Raw genomic sequence first — 14,649 nt, 5'->3', positions numbered from 1 at the left:
ATGACACCAGCACCACCAGCCTGAGCCGCTGATACAAGGCAGGATGGATCCATGACACCACCACCACCAGCCTGAGCCGCTGATACAAGGCAGGATGGATCCATGACACCACCAGCACCAGCCTGAGCCGCTGATACAAGGCAGGATGGATCCATGACACCACCACCACCAGCCTGACCCGCTGATACAAGGCAGGATGGATCCATGACACCACCAGCACCAGCCTGAGCCGCTGATACAAGGCAGGATGGATCCATGACACCAGCACCACCAGCCTGAGCCGCTGATACAAGGCAGGATGGATCCATGACACCACCACCACCAGCCTGAGCCGCTGATACAAGGCAGGATGGATCCATGACACCACCACCACCAGCCTGACCCGCTGATACAAGGCAGGATGGATCCATGACACCAGCACCACCAGCCTGAGCCGCTGATACAAGGCAGGATGGATCCATGACACCAGCACCACCAGCCTGAGCCGCTGATACAAGGCAGGATGGATCCATGACACCACCACCACCAGCCTGAGCCGCTGATACAAGGCAGGATGGATCCATGACACCAGCACCAGCCTGAGCCGCTGATACAAGGCAGGATGGATCCATGACACCACCAGCACCAGCCTGAGCCGCTGATACAAGGCAGGATGGATCCATGACACCACCAGCACCAGCCTGAGCCGCTGATACAAGGCAGGATGGATCCATGACACCAGCACCACCAGCCTGACCCGCTGATACAAGGCAGGATGGATCCATGACACCACCACCACCAGCCGAGCCGCTGATACAAGGCAGGATGGATCCATGACACCACCAGCACCAGCCTGACCCGCTGATACAAGGCAGGATGGATCCATGACACCACCACCACCAGCCTAACCCGCTGATACAAGGCAGGATGGATCCATGACACCACCACCACCAGCCTGACCCGCTGATACAAGGCAGGATGGATCCATGCTTTCATGTTGTTGACGCCAAATTCTGACCCTACCATCCGAATGTCGCAGCAGAAATCGAGACTCATCGGACCAGGCAACGTTTTTCCAATCTTCTACTGTCCAATTTCGATGAGCTTGTGCAAATTGTAGCCTCAGTTTCCTGTTCTTAGCTGAAAGGAGTGGCACCCGGTGTGGTCTTCTGCTGCTGTAGCCCATCTGCCTCAAAGTTGGATGTACTGTGCGTTCAGAGATGCTCTTCTGCCTACCTTGGTTGTAACGGGTGGTGATTTGAGTCACTGTTGCCTTTCTATCAGCTCGAACCAGTCTGCCCATTCTCCTCTGACCTCTGGCATCAACAAGGCATTTCCGCCCACAGAACTGCCGCTCACTGGATGTTTTTTCTTTTTTGGACCATTCTCTGTAAACCCTAGAGATGGTTGTGCGTGAAAATCCCAGTAGATCAGCAGTTTCTGAAATACTCAGACCAGCCCTTCTGGCACCAACAACCATGCCACGTTCACAGGCCACAAATCACCTTTCTTCCCCATACTGATGCTCGGGAGAACTGCAGGAGATTGTCTTGACCATGTCTACATGCCTAAATGCACTGACTTGCCGCCATGTGATTGGCTGATTAGAAATTAAGTGTTAACGAGCAGTTGGACAGGTGGACCTAATAAAGTGGCCGCTGAGTGTATATGTGTATGTATACATATGTGTACACCGTGTATATATGTATGTGTGTACACTGTGTATATATATATTTATACATGTGCGTGTGTGTACAGTGTGTATATATGTGCGTGTGTGTACAGTCTGTATATATATATGTGTGTGTGTACAGTGTATATTTATATGTGAGCGGTGATTTGCCTTTAATCTCCTGCAGGTCACAGAGACAATTGGATCTTAGATGAGGATTTGTCTCTTCTGTCAGTCTCTGTGCGGGATGATTGGGATCCATGTCGCCCCCACCCGCTGTGGCGCATACAGTAAGGGGATGGGACAGTCATTATCCGAGAGTCTGTTACCTGCACTCAGGTCAATTAACACGTCTGGAGATGACAGGGGGAGACTGCACCCAGACCCTACCAGGGATGTAACCCCTCACACGCCGTGGCACATCGCAGCTTATCCAGAGCAATGGGTCAAAAAGTCACCATATTACTCATCACCCAACTTTCCCCTGAAAGGTCAACTGGTACAGGAGCAAAGGATAGACAACTGAGTATAGCTGCCACGGAGGAGTATGGGATTATTGTATAGAATAATCCCATTCAAGAACTTAAAAGTGCGCCTTCTGCCTGTAACCCAGCTTTTCCATACCCCTGATGGGCAAATCTACTCACTTCTGACCGAATACAGGAGCAAATCTGCATCATTTAACATATTTCTGGCAAAGATGAAGGAAAAAGCCCACTAGGATGTCTGCCGGAGCTCAGGAGTTACATGTTACTCAGCTTTCCTAGATCCCTGAGAGGCATTTTACCTAGTTTCAGATAAAAACAAGTGTATCTTAGAAACAAATCTACCATTGAAGACTATGTAACTACTAATAATAAAGGATAATAAATTCCCTATGGAAGCTCCCTGTGGCCATGTGACTTGTTACTCAGCTTTCCCAAACTCCTGAATGGCAAATCAGTTGAATGAAACATTGACACAGGATCTTGTAGAATTTCTCAGCTTAGTTTCCATTGCGGAGTATAAGAAATCTAACTGCACTCCCATAAGATGTTTAAATGGTGGTCATAACACAACTTTCCCAGACTCCTGAATGGCACTTAACTTACTTATGCATTAAGACAATACCAAAATGAAATATTATTCGATAAATGGGTTGTATGTAGAGGTCACTGGGCCACTGTCACAGAATCATGACTCTATTGTTAGCCACTCAGCTTTCCCAGGAACAGAAAAAAAACTATAAAGATGATTTTAAAGGGGAAATTATTTTATTTATGGGTCTAAATCTTCTTAAAGGGACGTGCATCACCCATCCTATTAATGTGAAGAGCCACTTAGACCCCGGATCCCCCCCTTCCTCCGGTGAGATGAGGATTACAGCGTGTAGAGCGTTACCTTCTCTTCTCATAGCGAGGGGCCGCACATCGCTCCTGCCTCAGGTTCAATCTCATTTAAGCATTTACAGTCCCCGGGGAGGCCGCGGAATTGATGCCGATAGCTGGAGGTTTCGCGGTACTGTTTGGTCGGAATGCGGGAAAGCAAAAAGAAAAAAAAAAAAGAAAAATTACAAAAAAATTATCCAGGGCCGTCGTATTCCCCAGCGGTCGTGTAAGTTATCAATTTTGGAATCTGCAGAGATGGCGGAAAGTTATACAGAAAATAAGCCAATCATATTCTGCATAATTTCATATTCCTCCTATACAGAGACTGAAACGCGTTAATCTAGAAAATCTCAGTAATGGGTCTTCAAAATGTACAGAAATTGTCCTCATGTACCATCTCGAAAATAGTCAAAAAAATTCTATCAAAAAATAGTCTATACATGTTTCTACAAAACAGAGTCCGAAACGTGTCAATCCTCAAAATTAGGATATTTGCCCTCAGAATTGTTATAGAATTTTTAAAAAAAACCCTAATTATCTGCCGTTTACATCTTTTTCCCAATTAGTAAAAAATAAATACATTTTTGAATGTGCAAAAAGTAAAAAATATTCATACCCCAACATTTCATATTCCTTCAGTACAGACATAAAGGCAAAAAAAATATTTAGAAAAATCTCAATTATTCATCTTTAGAATTGATGCTAAATGCAGTCAAAATGGTAAAAAAATGTTATTAGAAAAAGTACAAAAAAAAAATTTTCACTGCCACCGACTGAAATGCGTTAATTCAGAAAATGACATTTATTTATCATGTTGTCCAAAACAAAAATTTCCCCTGACTCATTTGTGTCCAGTAGAAAGACTGGATACATGAATATGTAACAAGATTCATAAATATTCTGCATCTTTTCAAAATTTGGAGACGCGTTTAACAACAAAATCAACATTTTTATCCTTAAAATTGTAATGACCTAAAGCCAAAAAACCCACATAAAAAACACCACGATTTCATTCCATGCAGCTATCACAAAAGATCAAAAACATTCTACATATTTTCATATTTCTACTACCCAGAGACCGAAATGCGTTTATCCGCAAGTGTACAATTACTTGTGATTTTGTAAAAAAAAAAAAAAAAAATTACAAAAAATCTTCAATGCCACAAACTGAAATGCGTTAATTCAGAAAATGACATTTATCATGTTATCCAAAAAAGGAGACAAACAAAACAAAAATTTCCACTGACATTATCTTATTTCTACCCAGTAGCAAAACTGGATACATAAATATTCAGCATCTTTTCAAATTTCGGAGACTGAAACGCGTTCAACAACAAAATCAATGTTTTTATCTTTAAACTTGTAATGACCTAAAGCCAAAAAAAAAAAAAAAAAACACCAGAATTTCATTCCATGCAACTATCACAAATGATCAAAAACATTCTACATAATTTTATATTTTTACTACCCGGAGACCGAAATGCGTTTATCCGCAAGCGTACAATTACCTGTGATTATGTACAAAAAAAAAAATACAAAAATTGTTCTCCACTGCCTTCTCCTTCCTGACAGGCATTAAATATCATCTCCATCCACAGTATAAATTATTTTGTTTTCTAAAGAAAAATTCAAAAATAATTTTCACCTTTTTTCTTGTAAATATAGAGACCAAAACGCGATTCTGCACGAAATCAGGGTTCTTTGTCCTCATGACGGACGTTGAAAGAAAGCCAAAAAAATATAAAATTCTCCACCGCCCTCGTCACTCCAACTGGTTCATGTTTTGTTTTTAAAATCAAAGTTTTCCTATTTCTACTACAGAGACCGAAATGTGGTGAACTCCTGACCAATCAGGGAAGGTGCACCCGGACTGGTGAATGCTGTTTTTAGCTTAGTCTATGCACTACAGGGTTAACTTAGCACTTTATTGACGTGGGTGTTGCTAGAGTGTTTTCTCCTCCCCTCTCCTGCTTCTTCCTGTTTCCTGGTTTTATAAGGGGCATCTACTCCACTTCCTCTTGGATCTGCGGCACCAAAGCCCCCCCCCCCCCCCCCCCCGTCCTACCTCCCTTTAAGTTTCAGTTTTTTCTTGTACTGTTAACATTTTCTCTGTTTTATAGTCCTGAAGTTACAGATGGCGGTGAGAAATGGGGAGAAGATGGATGTGCTGCTCGTCTGGCCGACTTGTCATGTGGGAGTCCAGATGGGCATAGTGCATTCGAGACAATGTTTCTCGTGGAGATTTACTTAAAAATGTGAATGATGTTGATATTTCCAAGTAAGTGAGAAATGGAGAAACAATAGAATGCCGCTTTGCTCGTCTGGCCGACTTGTTATCTGGGAGTCCAGATGTGCAGTTTAGGGCATTTAAGCCATATTTTTCATTGTGGAGATTTACTTTGGAATGTGTAGGATGTTGAGATTTCCGAGTTTTATAACAAAATCACAGCTGGAGGTGACAAATAATGGAATGCTGCTATGCTCATCTGGCCGGCTTGTCATCTGGGAGTCCACAAGGGCTTAGCGCAGTCCGAGACAGTGGGGGTCATTTACTAAGGGTCTGAATCGCGTTTGAGCGGCGGGTTTTCCGTTTTGCGCCGATTTTCCCTGAATTGCCCCGGGTTTTGGGCGCACGCGATTGGATTGTGGCGCATCGGCACCAGCGTGCACACAACGGAAATTGGGGGCGCGGCCGAACGAAAACCCGACGGATTCGGAGAAACCACCGCATTTTTAAAAAAATTAATAAAAAGTGCCGCTGGACACGCGCTTACCTGCACTCGACCCGGCTTGGTGAAGTTCAGTACATTCCGATGAACTTCAGCGCAGCAGCGACACCTGGTGGACCTCAGAGTAACTGCCTTAGTGAATCGCCGGAAGACCCGAATCCTCCACACAGAACGCGCCATTGGATCGCGAATGGACCGGGTAAGCAAATCTGCCCCAATGTTTTACTTAGAGATTTACGTACAAATATGTATGATGTTGATATTTCCGTGTTCTGAGGAAATGAGAAATGGAGAAATAATAGAATGCCGCTTTGCTCGTTTGACTGACTTGTTATCTGGGAGTCCAGTTGTGCATAGTGCAGTTTAGGGCATTTTAACCATGTTTTTCACTGTAGAGATTTACTTTGGAATGTGTACGATGTTGAGATTTCCAAGTTTTATAAAGAACTCACAGCTAGCGACAAGAAATGGAGAAATAATGGAATGCTGCTTTGCTCGTCTGGCCGGCCTGTCATCTGGGAGTCCACATGGGCTTAGTGCAGTCCGAGACAATGTTTCTTGTAGAGATTTACGTAAAAATATATATGATGTTGATATTTCCGTGTTCCGAGGAAATGAGAAATAATGGAATGCTGCCTTGTTCGTCTGGCCGACTTGTTATCTGGGAGTCCAGATGTGCATAGTGCATTTTAGCTATGTTTTTCACTCTAGAGATTTACGTAAAAATATGTAGGATGTTGAGATTTCCGAGTTTTATAACGAACTTAAAGCTAGCGGTGAGAAATGAAGAAATAATGGAATGCTGCTTTGCTCGTCTGGCCGACTTGTCATCTGGGAGTTCGGATAGGCATAGTGCAGTCGAGATTTACTTTGATTTACTGGAGATTTACTTTGGAATGTGTATGATGTTGAGATTTCCGAGTTTTATAACGAACTCACAGCTAGCGACGAGAAATGGAGAAATAATAGAATGCCGCTTTGCTCGTCTGGCTGACTTGTCATCTGGGAGTCCGGATAGGCATAGTACAGTCTAGCAATGGAGATTGACATCAAAATGTGTATGATGCTGAGATTTCTGAGTTTTATAACGATTTATATTTATATCCAGATATATGATAGTAAAGCTGTGACCGGTTTCCACCACCCAACATGTATTCAAGAAAGGGGAAGGTCATGAATCAGCAGCTGATGGAAGTCGTCCTCCTCCGTCGTCTTAGCGGCTAATTGTGACTAAACTCCTATTTTCTATACGTTGCGTCGGTCAGTGACTGGAGCGGCCGCGCGAGGATCGGTCATTGTCTCCCTCTCAGTCATTGCGGCGGCGAAGAGTCAGGATGTTATTTAAATATCATTTTTGTTAATCTGCCGGCGCGCGGAATACATTAATTCTTAGTTAATGATGGAAAACGCGCCGCATAATTAGATAACTAATCACACATCAGCGGCGTGTCGATTATATGAACTTCTCCTCACTTCTTATCTGCCACAAAGAAAATAATTGGGCTGTAAAAAAAAAAACAAAAAAAAAAAAAAACACCAGGTTCAGCGCAGGAGATAGTTTTATGTGGATTTTTCATATGGAGCAAAAAAAGTCCCCCCCCCCCCCCCCATCATCCTTGTATTAACGATGTGCGGCCACTCAAAAGAGACATTTGCATCAAATTTACATAATTATGTATGTGCATGGATTTTATAGACTCATGCTCTAGTCACATCCAAAGCTGCATTTGTCCTGCAGTGTTTCTGTTTTTCAATGTAAGAGAAGTGATCTGAACGCGTGCAACTTCCCATAATGCACTGAACAGGAAACAAGTATAGATGGGAGGAGCAACTTTGGATGTGACTGAACATGAAAAAAAAAAAACTAATAAGTCACAGGAGAAAAGGAAATGGAGCCATAAAATCATTAAAAAAAATACAAAAAAATTTACATCAACAAAAAAATGTAGATGCTGAAATCCTCTGTTAAGCCCTTCCACAGTCTTATTTATTGTCTGTAGGAAGTAGAGTAACCAGGAATACAGTATCTGACTACAGAGGTTTTGTTGTAGTCTGTTACCTTGGTAACACTTAAGGCCAATTTTACACTGCAGATTTTTATTCCGTTTTTTTTTTTCTTTAATTGCCCTAAAAATGACTCTTTCCATGGATCCACAGGGGCTCACACATAGAAAGGGGGCTTCCACATGAGCGGCCCCTCACCTAGTATCTAACACTGCGTTTCGTTGAAATGAAAGCCGATTCTGGGTGGATTTTTTGCAGATTTTGTACCATAGCTGGAAACACAAAACGGCACATTAATAAAAATCAACCAATTTGTGTCTAGAAGTTACAACATCCATGAAGAGGTCATAGAACTCATAGGACTCAGTCACAGGACTCATAGGGGCACATTTACTTACCCGGTTCATTTGCGATCCCACGGCGCGTTGTCCGACGTTGATTTAAGTTCTCCCGGGATTCACGTGCGCCCAATGTCCACTAGGTGTCGCTGCTGCGCTGAGGTCCGCCGGAGTTCACCTTCTTCGTCCCTGTGTATGTGAGTGCTATTCTTGCGACACAAATTTTGTTTGTCCGAATCCGTCCGGTTTTCCGACGGCCACGCCCCCCCCCCATTTCTGTCCCGTGAAAGCCAGCGCCAATGCGCCACAATTCGATTGCGTGCGCCAAAATCCCAGGGCAATTCGTCGGAAATCGGAAATATTCGGACCCTTAGTAAATGAGCCCCATAGTCTTAGAAACGTTGCACCGGACGACTACGAAATTGGCAACAATTTGTTGCTTTCGCTCATTTTACTGAAAAACATGGAACGTACCAGAAGACAATGTGCCGTGAAGGGGCAATGTTTTTGAATGCGCCGCCCCCCCCCTCCACATGATCGATATCGCGGTGTTGCCTCCTCGTGTGTCTGTTCCCGCGGCGGCGGCACTGACTACCTGAGTCTTGTTCACATTGCGCTGTTTTGACAGTCGACTGATGTCCATATTACTAATTCATGTCACTAAGTGACTGCGCGCGGGGGGCGAGCGGGAGAGGTAATAATATTGTGCGCAGTGTTTACTCTGCGGGGAGACGCCGCCTTTCCCCCCTTTGGTTTTCCACTTGTTATTATGCAGAATATTCGGCGGCTGACAACCTGAGAGTGACATTTATTGAGTCACCTCGCCGGCGCACAGCGCGCATAATGAAGGGGAATCATCATTTACCGCGACTCCCAGATAAAAGGGGCCGACGCTGTCACAAAGGTGGAGAGATAACAGAGAGATAGAGACAGCGACGACACGCCGGAGGTCACAGAGGCCAAACACTACGCTGCCACCAGGGGGCAGATCAGCAAGAAAAAAATGGGAAAATTAGGGAAAAAAAAATAACCACCAATAGTGGATTATAACACAGGCGGATGGGGCAGTAGCCCAGGGCCCAAGACTTCTAGGGGGCCCATGGTCACCCCAACCACTGATCAAACTTTATACCCTCACCCATCTACATACCCCTGTTCCTGCTATTAATACAGATTTACTCAAGAGCCATTTCAGGACCTTTTGAAGGTCCTCCAAGGGTCCTGCAACCGCGGATTGAAAGCAGCAGAAGGGGCTCATCCTCCATTCCCCAAGAAGCTGATTCTAGTACCAGATGTAGGAAGCGATTCCAGACTTGTAGGGGCAATAATATTCATCCAGCCCAGGACCGATCGTAGTCTTAATCCGCCCCTGATAACCACAACCGCTATTTGTCGCGTGGCCTCCATGAATAAATCCCTAAAGAGTTGCAGACAGTTCTCACAGTCATGAGCAATAAAATTCTGTTAATTTGGGCAAAAATGTTGCAAACTTTCTTAAAATATCTTCTGAAACAGATCAAATCTATATTCGGATCTATATTATTCCGTTACAGAGTTCCGAATCCTCTGCAGAGATATAGCTGACTGAGCAGATTTTGTTCCTGTGCAGCTACCACTAGGGGGCACTCACAGTCTGCAGTACATACCTGAGCTCCCCCTAGTGGAGGTTGCAGGAATACAGGATTCTATATCTACACAAATCATTACAGGGGGAATTCATTCAGCCCTTCATTCTAGAATCCTGGTGTCAATAACTTTTTGAGCCTATTAGGAATCCCAAAAATAAATTAAATTACAATTGAACAATAGATCCCAGACAATTGTCTAGAATTTCTGATTACATCTTCATAGGTGTCAGATCTTTATTCTGATACATATCCCCTGCACAGATATAGTTCAATGATAAAATTCTGTCCTCCCGCTGTTACCACTAGGGGGAGCTCTAATTAATCACCCCCTAGTGGCGGCTGTCTTTATGACACTGATTGGCTGCGGTGGTTACAGGAGCCACATCACTCCACTTCTCATATGGGCCCCCCCAAAGAAGTTTCAAGACCCCGGCCACACAAGCCCCTCCTCATTAGCAGCAGTGGTCACATGACACTACCTTGAAGTGCTATATGCTGGAAAAGGGGGAGGGCCTTCCTTCTTCTGTCTTTCTGATTGGCCATAGATTTGTATGTCTGATTATCCTTATGCCAGGTTCCCTTTAAGAATCTCCGTAGATGGTGATATTTACAGACGGACTGAATTCCTCCCGCGGATCAATATTTATGAGAAGGAAGCGGCGAGATCTTCAGGATAAACCTCGTTTATTAGGTGACATTACGCGGGAAGCCGCTCTTCATCAGGACAAGTTTATAAGTAGCGATTAGGATAGAATATATAATAATATCTCAGCCGCTTTACCCCCCCTTCCCCCCCCCCATCACCAATACCTAGGACTGTCACAATACGGAGGCGCCAATCAGCGAGGACAATGGTAAGAATACGTTTTCTATAACACGTTGTATCACTATATGGCGCTCTATGGTCAATTTACCTAATCTCAGCATAAAAAACGCTGAATAAAAGAGGCTGGAAATCATAAATCATCGCACCGGCGGGAAAAAAGATATAATTACCTCGAGACGCTTCTCCGTTATTTCTGCTGAACGTTAGGTTTTTTTTGTTTTTTTTTAGAGCTGACGGGAATTTTTTTTTTTTTTAAACCAGTTATTAATTTTCTGTTTATCATGAAATTTACAAAAAGTACAAAAATATACCAAAAACAAAATAAAACTTTCATATATAAAAGTTATAGCTAAAAAAAATCATATAAAAATATAAAAACTTTATGTATAAAAGTTATAGCTAAAAAAATCATAAATATAAATATAAATTATGAAACAAATTCTATATATATTAGAATAAATAGCAATCCGCAGATTTTTGCCGATGCCCCCCCCCCTCGGGTCTCTGTGCGCCTCCTGTATAGAGAATACCGGAGATTTCCCGTTTTTTGGTTAATTCATGAAGCGAGAATAAAATGTGCGCCGCATCTTAATGGTTTCAGACAGGTGAGACGTAGGTAACCTACTTTTCAGTTGCTGAAAGAAAATAGGTTAGTGGAAGGAGGGGGCTGCGTGTAAAAAGGAAAAAAAAGAAGCAAAAAGTAAAAATAAAAAAAAATCTATACCAAAATTTCAACAATTTGAAATAATATTTTTGTTTTTAATGAGATATATTCCCCATTTCTGTGCATAAATAAGGAGAACATATGACTGTCATTATTCCCTCTGTAACTTTCTCACATATTAGCAGCCGTCTCCCCTTCTAATTCTTAAAGGGTTTTGCCCATGAAAGAAATTTCTCAAATTTTAACCCCCTATCTTTAACAATAGAGTAACCCCCTCACTTTATAATGTAACTCAGTTTTATTGCTGTTTTAGCTCCTATCACTCAGTGATGGTTAGTGTAATATTCCAAAGTCTAAGCAGACACTTCATGATCCCTCTGTGCTGTGAGATGCTGTGTGCTGACAATGTGCTTAGATTATCAGTGTACAGGGTTATCTACACTTTTATTTAGCTTCTGAACATTCACTAGTATCTGACACATAAAAAGAGAGATGAGACAGATGAGAGATGATGAGATTCTTGAGATGCATATAACACACAATGACACTCTGCTAACTGAGCTATTACACACACAGTCAGCCCTGCTATATCCCCTACTATAAAGGCCTTATCTTGCCTGTAGCTTGTAGAGTAAGTCTGTGCATGCTGCTTGCTGGTAGGAAGCGCCTGTTAATTTGTCTGTGTGTAAGCCTGTCTTGTAATGGAGGGGGGAGGGGCAGAGATCACACTGTATCATGCAGACAAGAGAAGCTATTCATGAGAAGAATCTGTCCTGCCCAAACATAGAAGATTTATGGTTTGATCCCGTGGCAATCAAAATTGCATACACTAGAACTGATAGAGACAGGTTGGAATTTACTGTGAAATGTTGTATTTTTGCTAATAATTCCCTCTGCTCAGAGTAAAAACTGTAGCAGGCTTCTGGTTCAATACTACAGCAGGCATTTAGAGCACCATAGAGTAATGTGAGGATAGGCCCCCTTTGCACTTGGGAGAAGCTAAAATCCTAACAAGACAAATAATCCTGGTTGTGTAATTAAATCCCATTTATATAGTTCCTTAGCTTGGACATTAAACCCGTCCCTACTACCGGGACCACAGATCATAAGTATTACAATATCCTCAATGTTGGAAGTTTATCCCCGATCATATAAAATTTATAGAAAAATCATTAAAATATTCCCCAAAGACCTCAAATCATGTAAAATACATGGTTCTTACTTTATACCAGGTGAATCCTTCATGATGGTTATCACATGGAGACTGGACATGATCACTGCTACTGAACATTGCACCCTGTAGAGGGGAAAAACAAAAACACTCATGTAAAATGATTATCCAGTAGGAGGCAACTTCAATATAGCTGCAAAATCTATTTTCTCAGATTGCTATAAAAACACTGTTGGTACCAAATTTTAAGTTAAGAGAACCTTGTGGGTGGGGCAAAAGTCTATGATTGGAAGCTATGGCCATGTGGTTGCAATGAGGATACCATATCTGCCAAACTAGGATTGTATACATTGCTACAAACCATACAGAGACCAAAATTAAATTCAAAAAGATCCTCAGAGGCGGAGAAATTGTTTATACAATACTATAGAACCCTTTAGAGGCCAAACCCTATTCCTACAAACCCTACAGAGACCAAAGTTAAAATCAAAAGATCCTCAGAGGCGGGGGAATGGTTTATACATTGCTATCGAACACTTTAGAGGCCAAAGTTCAGATTAAGAGACCCTTGGGGGTGGGACAATGGTCTAGGACAGTGATGGCTAACCTGTGGCACTCAGAGCCCTTTCTGTGGGCACTCAGGCCATCACCAGAGATGACTCCAGGTATCTTCCTGCAGTCCCAGACAGCCCAGGACTTGCTGTGCACAGAGATATTTTAAAGTGACAGCGCTACCTGGGACTATTTTCTGCTTTATTTATGTCCTCAGGTGCTGGTATCAATGAAAGCTGTGACAGAGAAGGGAGTATAAATCACAAATTACATTTCTGTGTTGGCACTTTGCGATAAATAAGCGGGTCTTTCTTGTAGTTTGGGCACTCGGTCTCTAAAAGGTTCACCATCACTGGTCTAGGATTAATCTGTATGCATAAAACCCTATAGAGACTGACGTTCAGCCCATGAGATCCTCGGGGGCGGGGCATTGGGCTGAATAAATAGCGTTTACAGGCTGATCAAAAGGTCAGATGAAGAGGACCTTGGGAATGGGCTGTAATGTGGATGTACAATATATATTATACTATATAGATAACCCAGAGACCATCCCCCAAAATAAGTGTCCCCCAATCAGTCCTTCTGTCCTATTCCAAGGTCATGATGAGTTATTTACATGGGTTTATATTTCCGTCCACTGTTTGTGGCTCCTATGAATTGTCTCCCATTGTGTGCACATTATTTAACAGCTAATTACGTTGTAGCATGAGCTGCGCTGATAAATGGCCGTGACACCCGCGGGAAACGGTGAAATCAGCATTTTACCCCTAAAGTGACACATGAAGGTCAAGAAGGAAATCTGAACACATCCATCTGTATCGCGATGGCAGAGCCCGCAGGGGGTAGCACCGAAATACTGTAGATATTTATGTATCGTGTATCGTTACTTATTTACTTTTAACAATTAAAATCTAAAATGCTTTATTATATACACATTTACGCAGCAACTTTCTATGGGATGAAAAAAAAATAAAAATCTAGAACTTATTTGATTTTCCATCCATTTTTGGAATATTTAATTGTTAATATATTAAAAAAAAATATACATTATACAATACTTAAAAATGGAAATATTCTATTATAAAGTAAATATTTTTAATTCTTCAACTTATTATTTTTTTGTTGACATTTTCATATTTTAGAAAAAAATTATTTCATTCCTATAAAATTTTTAAAAAAATAAAGTATCTCTCCCCTTGTATTAGTTGCCCTATTTGGCCTCTTCTAGGGGGGGGCTTTCTAGTCCCCCCCTGGTGAGAAGTGAGAGCACAGAGCGGGTCTATGGCTGGCGGCGTCGGACCTGGGTGACTCGCATTGAGGCATTGAAGCAAAGAAATTGCCTGTTACCTGGGGTCGATTTTTCACGCGCTCCTAAATTGCTTTGTATTGACACCCTGTCACCAGGCGATCGTCACATTAACCTGCTGAGCCGCGGAGCCGTCCTGTATGGCCAGGAATCCTCTGGGGCTCACGTTGCCCCCGGGCCGCCACCACTCTGACCTCGCGCCTCTCAGGGGCTTCATTTCTACTTTTCTGTTCTGTATCGGAATCAAAGATATTCATTCCAGCAGCTTTCATTTATTTTTTTGTAGTTGGAATTCAGAATGACCGGAGATCCGTGATCATAATGTAGATACAGTTTCACATCAAGTCGTTGCTAACATCACCAGAGGTTTGGCGCACGTGGGTTACATCCATAGCAGAATTTAGGAGCAAAAA

At 42.6% G+C, this 14,649-nt stretch overlaps 1 long non-coding RNA gene across 2 annotated transcripts in view; it reads right to left on the bottom strand.

Annotated features, from left to right (window-relative positions):
* LOC140103762 (uncharacterized) overlaps positions 1–14,649 on the bottom strand; it is a 58,343-nt gene that overhangs the window by 42,654 nt on the left and 1,040 nt on the right. Inside the window, exons 2-3 of one of the 2 annotated variants that reach the window (XR_011850170.1) lie at positions 12,430–12,504; positions 2,992–3,151 (exon numbers count right to left, since the gene is read on the bottom strand). This is a non-coding gene — a long non-coding RNA (uncharacterized lncRNA). Of the gene's footprint in view, positions 1–2,991; positions 3,152–12,429; positions 12,505–14,649 lie in introns of those variants that run through there. The other variant, XR_011850171.1, reaches the window with a different exon arrangement.

Source organism: Engystomops pustulosus, chromosome 10 (assembly GCF_040894005.1).
Source record: "Engystomops pustulosus chromosome 10, aEngPut4.maternal, whole genome shotgun sequence".
NCBI classification, from domain to species: domain Eukaryota; kingdom Metazoa; phylum Chordata; class Amphibia; order Anura; family Leptodactylidae; genus Engystomops; species Engystomops pustulosus.
The sequence above is the reverse complement of the archived record's forward strand: the minus strand, read 5'-3'. Positions and strand labels throughout refer to the sequence as shown.